The sequence below is a fragment of the Cannabis sativa genome, chromosome 9, assembly GCF_029168945.1.
Source record: "Cannabis sativa cultivar Pink pepper isolate KNU-18-1 chromosome 9, ASM2916894v1, whole genome shotgun sequence".
Lineage (NCBI taxonomy): Eukaryota > Viridiplantae > Streptophyta > Magnoliopsida > Rosales > Cannabaceae > Cannabis > Cannabis sativa.
Genome location: NC_083609.1, coordinates 49,092,090 through 49,103,035, shown reverse-complemented (window position 1 = coordinate 49,103,035; position 10,946 = coordinate 49,092,090). Strand labels below are relative to the sequence as shown.

The window sequence follows — 10,946 nt, the reverse complement described above, 5'->3', positions numbered from 1 at the left end:
TTCTCTATTGTTGAAACTTTAGCCTTATCCACCTCAATTCCTACCTTTGAATTTTTGTGCCCAAGAACAATTCCTTCTGTTACCATAAAGTGGCACTTCTCCCAGTTTAGCACCAAGTTAGACTTCTCGCACCTAGTTAGCACCTTTTCCAAATTTTCTAAACAATGATCGAAGGAGGAACCAAAGACCGAGAAATCATCCATAAAGATTTCAATACAAGATTCAATCAAGTCTGAGAAGATAGCCATCATACACCTTTGAAAAGTAGCAGGGGTGTTACACAAACCGAATGGCATTCTTCTGAAAGCAAAGGTACCGTAGGGACATGTGAAAGTAGTCTTTTCCTGATCTTCAGGTGCTATAGCTATCTGGTGGTATCCAGAGTAGCCATCAAGAAAGCAGTAATATTCTTGCCCCGCCAATCTGTCTAGCATTTGATCAATGAAGGGCAAAGGAAAGTGATCTTTCCAGGTTGCTTTGTTGAGTTTCCTGTAATCGATGCAATCCCCAAACCAGTGACTGTTCTCGTAGGAATCAACTCATTCTTTTCATTCTTGATCATAGTCATTCCACCTTTCTTTGGAAACACTTGCACCGGGCTAACCCACTTACTATCTGAAATGGGATAAGCCACTCCAGCATCCAACCACTTGACTACTTCTTTTCTGACAACTTCCTTCATGGGTGGATTTAGTCTTCGTTGAGCGTCGATTGTCGGTTTGGCATTGTCTTCCATTAGAATTCGGTGCATCACCGTTGAAGGACTGATTCCTTTGACATCACCTAGTGTCCAAGCGATGGCCTTGTTGTGAGCTCGGAGTACCCTCAGTAGTCTATCAGTTTCCACATCAGAAAGAGAGGCTGACACAATAACTGGCAACTTTTTATATTCACCCAAAAACTCATACCTCAAGTGACTAGGAAGCACCTTCAATTCAAGTTCTGGAGGCTTTTCAGTAGATGGCATCAGCTCTTTTGGAACTGCTCCCAATTCCTCATAATACCTTCTGTTCAAGGGCCCATAGGAATCAAGCCACTTCACATAACCATGACCTCCTATCCCTCTTGCTCCGTCAATTCATCTTCAGTTAAACTCAGGTCGAGAGGATCATCTAGCAGCTTTTTATCACTCACAATTTCATCAATGAAATCAATGAAGAAACAGTTATCACTTGCCTTTGGATATGTCATACCCTTTAGCACATTAAAGACCACTTCTTCTCCTTGGACTCTCAGCTTTAATTCACCCTTCTGAACATCGATCAAGGCTTGGCCAGTTGCCAACAATGGTCTCCCAAGAATGATTGGGACATTGTTATCTTCTTCCATATCCAGAACAATGAAGTCAGCTGGAAAGATGAACTTGTCAACTTTAACTAACACATCCTCAATGACTCCTCTAGGATGAGCTAGTGATCGATCCGCCAATTGGAGAGTTACCGTGGTTGGCTTTGCTTCACCCAGCTGCAATCTTTTAAACACTGACAGAGGCATCAAGTTAATGCTGGCTCCCAAGTCACATAGTGCATTTATTCCTTCAATTCTCCCAATAGTACAAGGAATAGTGAAACTCCCTGGATCTCTGAGTTTGGGAGGGAGTTTCTTCTGTAGAATGGCGCTGCACTCTTCAGTTAGGGCCACTGTCTCATAATCCTCCATCTTTCTCTTCTTTGACAGAATCTCCTTCATGAACTTCACATAACTTGGCATCTGCTCTAAAGCTTCAGCAAAGAGAATGTTAATGTGTAGTCTTTTGAAGACTTCTAGAAATTTGGTGAACTGCTTGTCTAGACGTGACTTTCTGAGCCTCTAAGGATAGGGTATTTTCACATGGTGATCAATGCTAATTGGTGGAGACTTTTGTGGTTGTGTTGGGCTGTTAGTAGCCTTCTCTGATGTTGGTGTTGGGGTTGGCATTGGTTGAGCTTTATTCTCCTTATCTCCATCAGCTGGTTGTGGCAATTCAGGACCATCATATTTCTTACCTCTTCTCAGGGTAATTGCTTTGCAGTTTTCTTTGGGATTGACTTCAGTAGTGCTAGGCAAATTCCCTTGAGGACGGGTTGCTACCTGAGTTGCTAATTGGCCCATCTGAGTCTGCAGGTCTTTGATTGAAGATCTAGTTTCAGTCATGAATTGTAACAGTAAATCTGTTTGCAAACTAGAATTTCCATCAGAGGCTTGTTGCTGATTAAACTGTTGGTTCTGTGTTTGATTCTGATTTCGTTGCTGATAGAACCCACTGTTTCTTCGGTTACCACCCTGGTTGAACCCATAATTGTTGTTGTTATTCTGCGAAAAATTTCCAATGGCTTTAGCTTCATCCATTGGCAAATCATCCACATGTACTTGACACTCTGAAAAGTGATGACTTACATATCTCACAAACAACTTGGGCTTGTTTAGCTTGGCCTGCAATTAGCTTTGTTAATGCCTCAACCTGAGCTGTCAACTTTGTGATGGCATCAACCTCTAACACACCAGCTACCTTTTTAGTTTGACTCCTTTCAGTTGGCCACTGCTGATTGTTTAGAGCCATCTCCTCCAATAGATCATAAGCCTCATTAGCACTCTTTCTCATAAAGGCTCCACCAGCTGCTGCATCTATCAGAGTTCTAGTTTTACCAACCAACCCGTTGTAGAAATTGTGGACCAGCATCCACTTTTCTATACCATGATGAGGGCACTTTCTGATCTGATCATTAAACCTCTCCCAAGACTCATGAAGAGATTCATTATCTTGTTGGCAGAAGTTGTTGATTTCTCCTTAGCTTTGCAGACTTTGCTGGAGGAAAGAACTTTGACAAGAAGTTTGTTGCCAGATCATTCCAGGTGGCAATAGAGTTGGGTGGCAAGGAGTTTAACCAACTCTTGGCTCATTCTCTGAGTGAGAATGGGAACAGTCTCAGTCGAATGGCATCATCACTAACTCCATTAACTTTAAAAGTTTCACAAAGTTCCATGAAGTTAGAGAGATGCAGATTAGGATCTTCAGAAGGGAGGCCACCAAACTTAACTGAAGATTGCACCATTTGAAGTATGGCAGGTTTGATCTCAAAGTTATTCGCATCCACTGCCGGGGGCCTGATACATGACTGCACTCCCGTCAGAGTAGGGAGAATGTAATCTCTCAAGCTACGGCCATTAGCTTGATCTTCCATGGCACCACCATTATTACCGTTATTTACAGGATTCACATCCACATTAGCAGCCCTGATTTCTGTTGTTTCAGCAGTTGCTGAAACTCCTTCTTGCCTCTTGTTCCTTCGGTTCCTCCTACAGGTTTTCTCAATCTCAGGGTCAATGGGTAGTATAACTGCTTGCCCTTGGCGGCGCATGCACTCAAAATACCTGAAATAGATAAGAACAGTTTTGCAAGAGAAAGGTTAGAAAATCAGCAAGAGAAAATATACCAAAGTAGAAGTTAGTATAATTTTATGTAATATTAATCTTTAAACAATTCCTCGGCAGCGGCGCCAAAAACTTGTTACGAATTTTATGTTTACTACGCAAGTATACGCAATCAAGTAGTATCTCACGCAAGTGAGGTTGAACCACAGGAAATTGGATTAAGTACTACTAAACTATACTTATGATTCTATTTGGTAAAATAATAATTTTGCAATTTAAAAGTAAATAACTAAGAAAATTAAAGAGAAAATAAACGACGATTAATCAAGATGAGAGATTAGGGAGGTGAATCCTGTTGATAAGTTACCAATGTTAGTACCTAATTGCTATCCTTATCTTAATGTGAATGAGAGATTATAAATTAACCTAACTCCTTTCAGATCTTTTAGGTTCTAAATAATATGTTCTCTAATTAACTTCTTAATTAAATCAACACAAAATCAGCATTAAGCAATAATCTATTTGTCACTGAGGCTATGTAAATACTTTCGTTTCACATCAGAACCTAGACTATCCAATTTTAGCATTCTCAATTCTCACTTTTCAGATTTCAAATTGAGATGATTAAACATGTAAAAGGTGATCAAGCTTGCACATGGAATTAAACACAAATATAGATAGTATTCACACACAAGATGAAGGAATGGCAATTATTTATTAACTAGGCATAAACTTAAACAACATTCATCATCCTCCCTTAATGGGAAATTTAGTTCATCATAACTCTAAAAACATCCATGATTAATTCAGAAACAAAACTAAACATAAAAGAAGAAATTAAGGGTAAAAGAAAGAAACTAGAAGGTGATATCGCTCCGGGTCTTCAAGATAGCTTCCTCTCCACCTTCATCCACTTTTTAGGTCTTTTTCTGCTTAGATTGACCTTCAGTGTCGTATTCCTTATATAATGATGAGAGGTGTGCCTCCAATTTGAGAAAAAATCAAAATTAGGTCAAATCTGCGATTTCCATGCCTAGTCGCGAGTAGCATTTAAGCTGGTCGCGACTACAGGCAAACCTCGAAAATCAGAGGTTCTGCCAAATCTCGAAGTCCCGACCAGAGTCGCGACCAGGAAAAAAGGTCGCGACCTAGCTCTCTGAAGGTCGCGACTACTGGCGCGTTTGGAGCTGAATTTTCCAATTTTTTTCCAGTTTGTCCCAGTTTTTCACCATTTGACTGTATTTGAACTTTAACACCCCGGGAACCTGAAACAGTGAAAATCAAGTGTAAAACTGCTCCAAAAGACACCAATAGACGAGAAAATGCTAACTTTAAAGACACGAAACGTAGGCTAAATATAACCTAACATTCTCTTGTAGAATTGTATGTTGTAGGACAAAATTGTTTTGTTTTGTTTCCACTTTGGAAAAGACAAAATCTTTGCACTAGAAAATTCATACCGTCACCTGTCAGAGTTATTATTTTTTAATGATCATGAGATTTAACTTCTACACTTTTATTCTTGCATCTATGCTTTAGGCTAAATTATTAAGCATTTATATTTTGAATCAAATTTCAATTTCTTTTCCTCAGCTCAAGCTACTAAAATTGATAAGTTGACTTGTTAAATTAATTTAGTATAGTAATTTTGTACAACTTGCAGTGTAGGATGTTTCCAATCAATGTATATACTACAATTACTAGCGTACAACTTATTCGACTTAAATTTGCTTGTTCACATTATGTTTTCACATTCTAAAAAAGGACTAGTTATTGTTGTTATGAAGTACTGTTCTTAGTTGTGGTAATTTAAAAGGGTTTGAGAAGAGTTGTACAGTGGTATTGACTTAGTACAATAAAAAAAAAATAATAAATATGGAACACTCTTATTTTTTTTTATTCTTGATTGGAAAATGTCTTCTTTTTTAATTGTACGTTGAATTGGTGTGACTTGAACAATACTGTCAAGGTACTTCAGAAGTTGCTTGCTTAAAGAAAATAGTATATATTTCTATACTATTTTTTTATTTTTTTGAAGTTCTGCCAAGTGTCTACACTCATATCAGGCTACTAAAATTGATAAGTTGACTTGTTAAATTGATTTAGTATAGTAATTTTGTACAACTTTCAGTGTAGGATGTTTGCAATCAATGTAGATACTACAATTACTAGCGTACAACTTATTCTACTTAGAGTTGCTTGTTTACATTATGTTTTCACATTCTAAAATGATCATTTATTGTTGTTATGAAGTACTATTCTTAGTTGTGGTAATTTAAAAGGGTTTGACAAGAGTTGTATAGTAGTATTGACTTAGTACAATTAAAAGAATAATAAATATGGAACACTTATTTTTTTTATTCTTAATTGGGAAATTTCTTTTTTTTTTTTAATTGAATGTTGAATTGGTGTGACTTAGACAATACTATCATGGTACTTCAGAAGTTGCTTAATTAAAAAAGTTCGTATATATTTCTATATTATTATTTTTCTGGTTGAAGCTCTGGCAAGTCTCTGGACTCATCTTATATTGACTTTGTCTGCAACTAAAATGTTGATAATTTGATTTGTGTTTTATATAGATTCAGGTGCTAGGAAACTAAGAGAATCTTGCATGTCTTGTACAAATCAATTGTATATTTTCAATTTTTAAGACAATTAATTTATGCATTAAATCCAACATAATTTACTTTTTATGATATATAAGGAATGCTCCTTTCCTTTTTTTTTATTCTAACTTGCATCAATGACTGCAGAGTATATTTTTGGTTGTGAGAAATGCAGCTATATAAATTAGTGTCTTGTTAGTTTGTTAGAATTTTATTTTTTTGATGTCTCCTTCTTAGGGATGCACACGGAGCGGGTAATTAGCGGGGAGTGCTCTCCCCGTCCCCATCCCCGTTAAGGATTTTACTCTCGATCCCCGCTTATTCCCCATCGGGGACGGGGCGGGGAATCCCCTAATGGGGCGAGGACGGGGCGGGGAATCCCCTATTGTAAAAATAAAATTTATTTTAAAAATTTAAATGTATAAAATTATTAAATTACATAAAAGATAAAATATTACATATTATTTACTATTCAATATAGTAATTATTATACAAAAACACAACTTCAAAAATTGTAAAAATGATATTAATATACTAAAAAAATACAAACGCATATATAAAATATAAAATATTAATAAAAAATAATTAATAAATTAAACGGGTCCCCGTCGGGGCGGGGAGTGTCATCCCCGTCCCCGCCCCGTTTAACATTAGGGGACAAAATTTGATCCCCGTCCCCGCCCCGTTCCCCATTTAGACGAGGAATCCCCGCCCCATTAGGAGCGGGGCCCCATCTCCATGGGGAAAATGTGCATCCCTACTCCTTCTTGTGTAATTGGCTGACAAAACTTTTAAATACTTGGAAGACAAATCTGTATTAGATACTATCAACTATTATGAGCTTTTTACTATTTGAAATTCTACACCATTTTAGAAAATATTGCCTTCTCCTTGCCACCTAAGATTAATGTGCAAATATACCATTATTAGCATATTAAATCTTAAGTTACAAGGTTCTCACTTGTTTGATTGGAATTTGCAGGAAAAGACTTTTTCAAATGATAAATGATCTCCCGACCACCATATTTGAAGTATTAACAGGAAGTGTCATCAAACAATCAAAGGAGCAGTCTACTACCTGTGTCAAGGTGGGAATAAAAATGTCTCCACCACCAAAGGATGAGAATGAAAGTGGTGAAGAGGAAGAAGAAGATGACAAACAAGGTGTTACCTGTGGGGCTTCTGTAGATGAAGTGCTCTACCATGTAAATATACAAGTAATTTAAAAAAAAAAAAAAAATCATTGATCTCCAATTGCTTTTTTTTAATTTAATTCCCATTAATGTCTTTTGGATCAAATTAATTTTGATTTAATTCAATCACTTTATCAAATGACCATGCAATACAGAATAATAAATTTTTCTCATTTCTTAATTACTAACTCTTGTATAGCTGTTTAAACAAAAATAGTTATACACTTATAAATTTATATATTTTTCTTTTAATATAATTATACACTTATAAACTTTATTGTTATTATTATTATTATTTTAATTAAACTAATTAAAAAAAGAATAAATTACAAAAACAAATATAATAAATTGCAAATTAATTATTTTATTTAAATTTAATATTTTATATAATTCATAAAAAATCTTTTCATCAAAATCCTCTCTTATTCTAATTTTCTTTTCTTTTTTAAACATACTTAGTATTATCATTAACATTTATTTTAATTATTTAATCTAATTAATATTTTTTGACATCTGTATTACAGGTGTTACTTTTTCACTTCAACACTTATACCACCATTCCGTCTCTACCTATTTTCTTTAATATAATTATACATTTATAAATTTTATTGTTATTATTATTATTTTAATTAAACTAATTAAAAAAATAACAAATTATAAAGACAAATATAATAAATTATAAATTAATAATTTTATTTGAATTTAATATTTTATATAATTCATAAAAAGCTTCTTAACAAAATGTTCCTCTTATTCTAATTTTCTTTTCTTTTTAAAAAATACTTAGTATTATCATTAGTATTTGTTTTACATCTGTATTACATGTGTTGTTTTTTTACTTCAACACTTATACTACCATTCCACTTCTACCCATGAGAAAAGCATGCATTTCAAAGAAAACATAAAACAAAGTTAAGAGAGCAGAATATTGGCTTCTTCACCATTTTTCTTTTTAGTTGGTAAGATTTTGATGTTTTATACATTCATGTTCTTCCTTCGAACTCAAATTTTCTTTTGCTTATCTTCTTCCCCTTTCAAATTCATACTTTTTTTGTCACTTTATACAAATTCTACTTTTTATTTATGTCTTCTCAAACTCACACCTTTTCTTTTCATTTTTCTTTTGACAATCTACTTCATTCTTTCATTTGTCTTCAAACTATTTTTTCTATTATTTTCCTTTCTATTATTTATGTTCTTCTTTTATCAATCATATATAATTTATTATTTTCTATTAATATATAACTATTATTTTCTAATTATAGATATAATGAAAAAACAGTTAACACCTTTTAACAAAATAACTAATGGACCACAACGATGGACAACTAGGGTTGTTGTCTCTAAAAAATTTACTGAACGTTGCTCACAACATACTTCAAATAGACACCAGCACATGGTCCTATCTGATTCAGAGGTATTCTTTTATAATTTTTTTTATTGTTCATATAACTTTGATCTCATCAAGTTTTATGTGTTTTACTTTTCTCTTAAATTAGAATCAGTAAATTATTATAGCTAATTAAATACTGGTATCCTTAAATAAAATAAAATTAAGTATATCACTAGAATTTTTTTTTAAACAGCGCTACTCAGTCCAAGCAACACTCTATGAAGATAGTATTGACTTGTTCAGAGATAAACTCAAATTACACAGGACCTACTATATATCAAATGCATATGTCAAGCATGCACCAAAGAGTCATACTCTAACAAACAATGTATTTCAATGGACAATCAACAGCAGCACCCTAATTGAAGAAGCAAAAGAAACTTAAGCTGTTATTACTATTCCTCAATGCTCACTTGTCCCTTTCTCAGAGTTACAAAATTACGTCAAGACTAATACAGAAATCGGTATGTTCTTATTATACACAATTAGCACAAAAAATTTATTGATCATAATGTATATTTTTTTATCTCCATAAATTTAAAATATATTTCAAATCTTTTGGGAATAGTTGTTGCTATTAAGGACCCAAAAGATATACAAACAATACATGGTCCAACAAAACTCAAAGAGATCACAATAGTTAATACAGAGTAGGTTATTCTTTTCATTACCATCAACTCAAATTATTTTTACTATGATATAATTTATCTTATATTTATACATATTGTTCAAATTTTAGGAAACAAAAAATCATGCTAACAATGTGGAATAGCCTCTTGGATGCTTAGTGTGCTGAAATTAGAAAGATAATTAAAAACACTCCTAGTTTACTTGCTAAGCATCTTAAAGTGGGATCATATAAAGGTAATAAAGTTGTAGTTGTGTATTATCACATAATATTAACTAATCTTTCTCTTATATTATCACATAATGATTGAATTTCTTGTATATCTTCTTTATTGACACATGTATATCATTAGCAACTAATGCACATAGTTCCTTACTTCTCGAACCTAAGATACCTGCTGATGATATTATGAAGGACTGGTATATTCTTATTCTTATTATTTTCTTTTTCCAACATCAACCTACATAATAATGCTTTTCCAAATTCATTCTCAAAACTAATAAAAGTTATATTGTACTATGTGACATATAGGTGTGAAGTGAACAAGGAATTTTTACTTCAACAATTATCTAAAAATGATGACTCTTCCTCTTCATCTGACACACCACCACCACCTGGTGATTTCAAAGATCTTTCCACAATAAAATCAACCACTAACAAGGTATTCACATAAAACATCTTCAACTTCCTTTAATCTTCATTATTATTGTATCTCTTTTAATTTCAACTTACTATATTTCAGAGTGACTATTACTGGGTAAAAGCTTCCATAGCACTCATTAATTTCTAGCAACGATTTGCTTACATAGCATGCAATAAATGTAACATATCAACTGGTGCTGAGCTTGAAGAGACTTTCGATTGCATAAAAGGACATGAAGGAAAAGGAGTTGGTAGATCTTGCGTGCAAGTCCATCTAAAAGACAACACAAATGCACTACCAGCAACTTTATTTGGCTCCATTGCCATAAGTTCCTTAATTGCTATACAGCTCAACTTCTCCAACAAATAACAGAGGTATAATCTACTATATGTCAATTTACATTACATAAATTACATATCTATAAACTAATTAATATTATTTATTTACTCATAGAATGGCAATGAGGATATCAAAAACATCATCAATCCTTGTTCAGAAAAATAATACAACATCAAGCTTAAACCATCAACAAAAGAATATGCTGGAGAGATGAAGTGCAAATACATAGTAGATGCACTCCATGATGTAGAAAGTGGATAAAGTCACCAACAAATATAGCATTTTGCCTATAACTAATAGTCTATTGGTCTACATGTATATCTTGTTTTTTTATGTTTTAACTTTAACAAGACCAATATCTCATCCTTTTATGTTACCTTTTGCAAGAAATAGTAACTATCAGGACATATAACACACAATGTAAATACAGACTGATGAAGTCACTGACTTCCATGTTTATAAATAAATTTTCTACTAATGATCTTAAATTTATGTATTCTCTCTAAAAATAATTTATATATGTATATACAAATTTAAACTAACAGTTTATGTGCTTTCTTACAAAATTTTAAAAAAAAATAACATACAATTATTTTTTGTCCTCATCACAAATATAAAAAATATTTGACTCACACTATATTATCACCATCAAAACAAAGGCACGTGCGCCCATACTAGTATTATTATATACCACTTATTCCAATGTTTTGTTATTATTATGATTAACTTTTAGTGTGACTTTTTTGTTTCATAAAATATCATATTTTACATTTTACGATAATATCACTTT

General features: G+C 33.2%; 2 non-coding genes across 2 annotated transcripts; both read left to right on the top strand.

The window, feature by feature from the left end:
- The first annotated feature begins 2,669 nt into the window (after window positions 1–2,669).
- On the top strand, window positions 2,670–2,774 carry LOC115724286 (small nucleolar RNA R71). Its single transcript, XR_004013084.2, has one exon. It is a non-coding gene; the product is annotated as a small nucleolar RNA R71 (small nucleolar RNA).
- Window positions 2,775–9,512: 6,738 nt separating this feature from the next.
- On the top strand, window positions 9,513–10,635 carry LOC115712218 (uncharacterized). Its single transcript, XR_009684498.1, has 4 exons — window positions 9,513–9,593; window positions 9,706–9,835; window positions 9,917–10,191; window positions 10,271–10,635. It is a non-coding gene; the product is annotated as an uncharacterized LOC115712218 (transcript).
- Window positions 10,636–10,946: the final 311 nt, after the last annotated feature.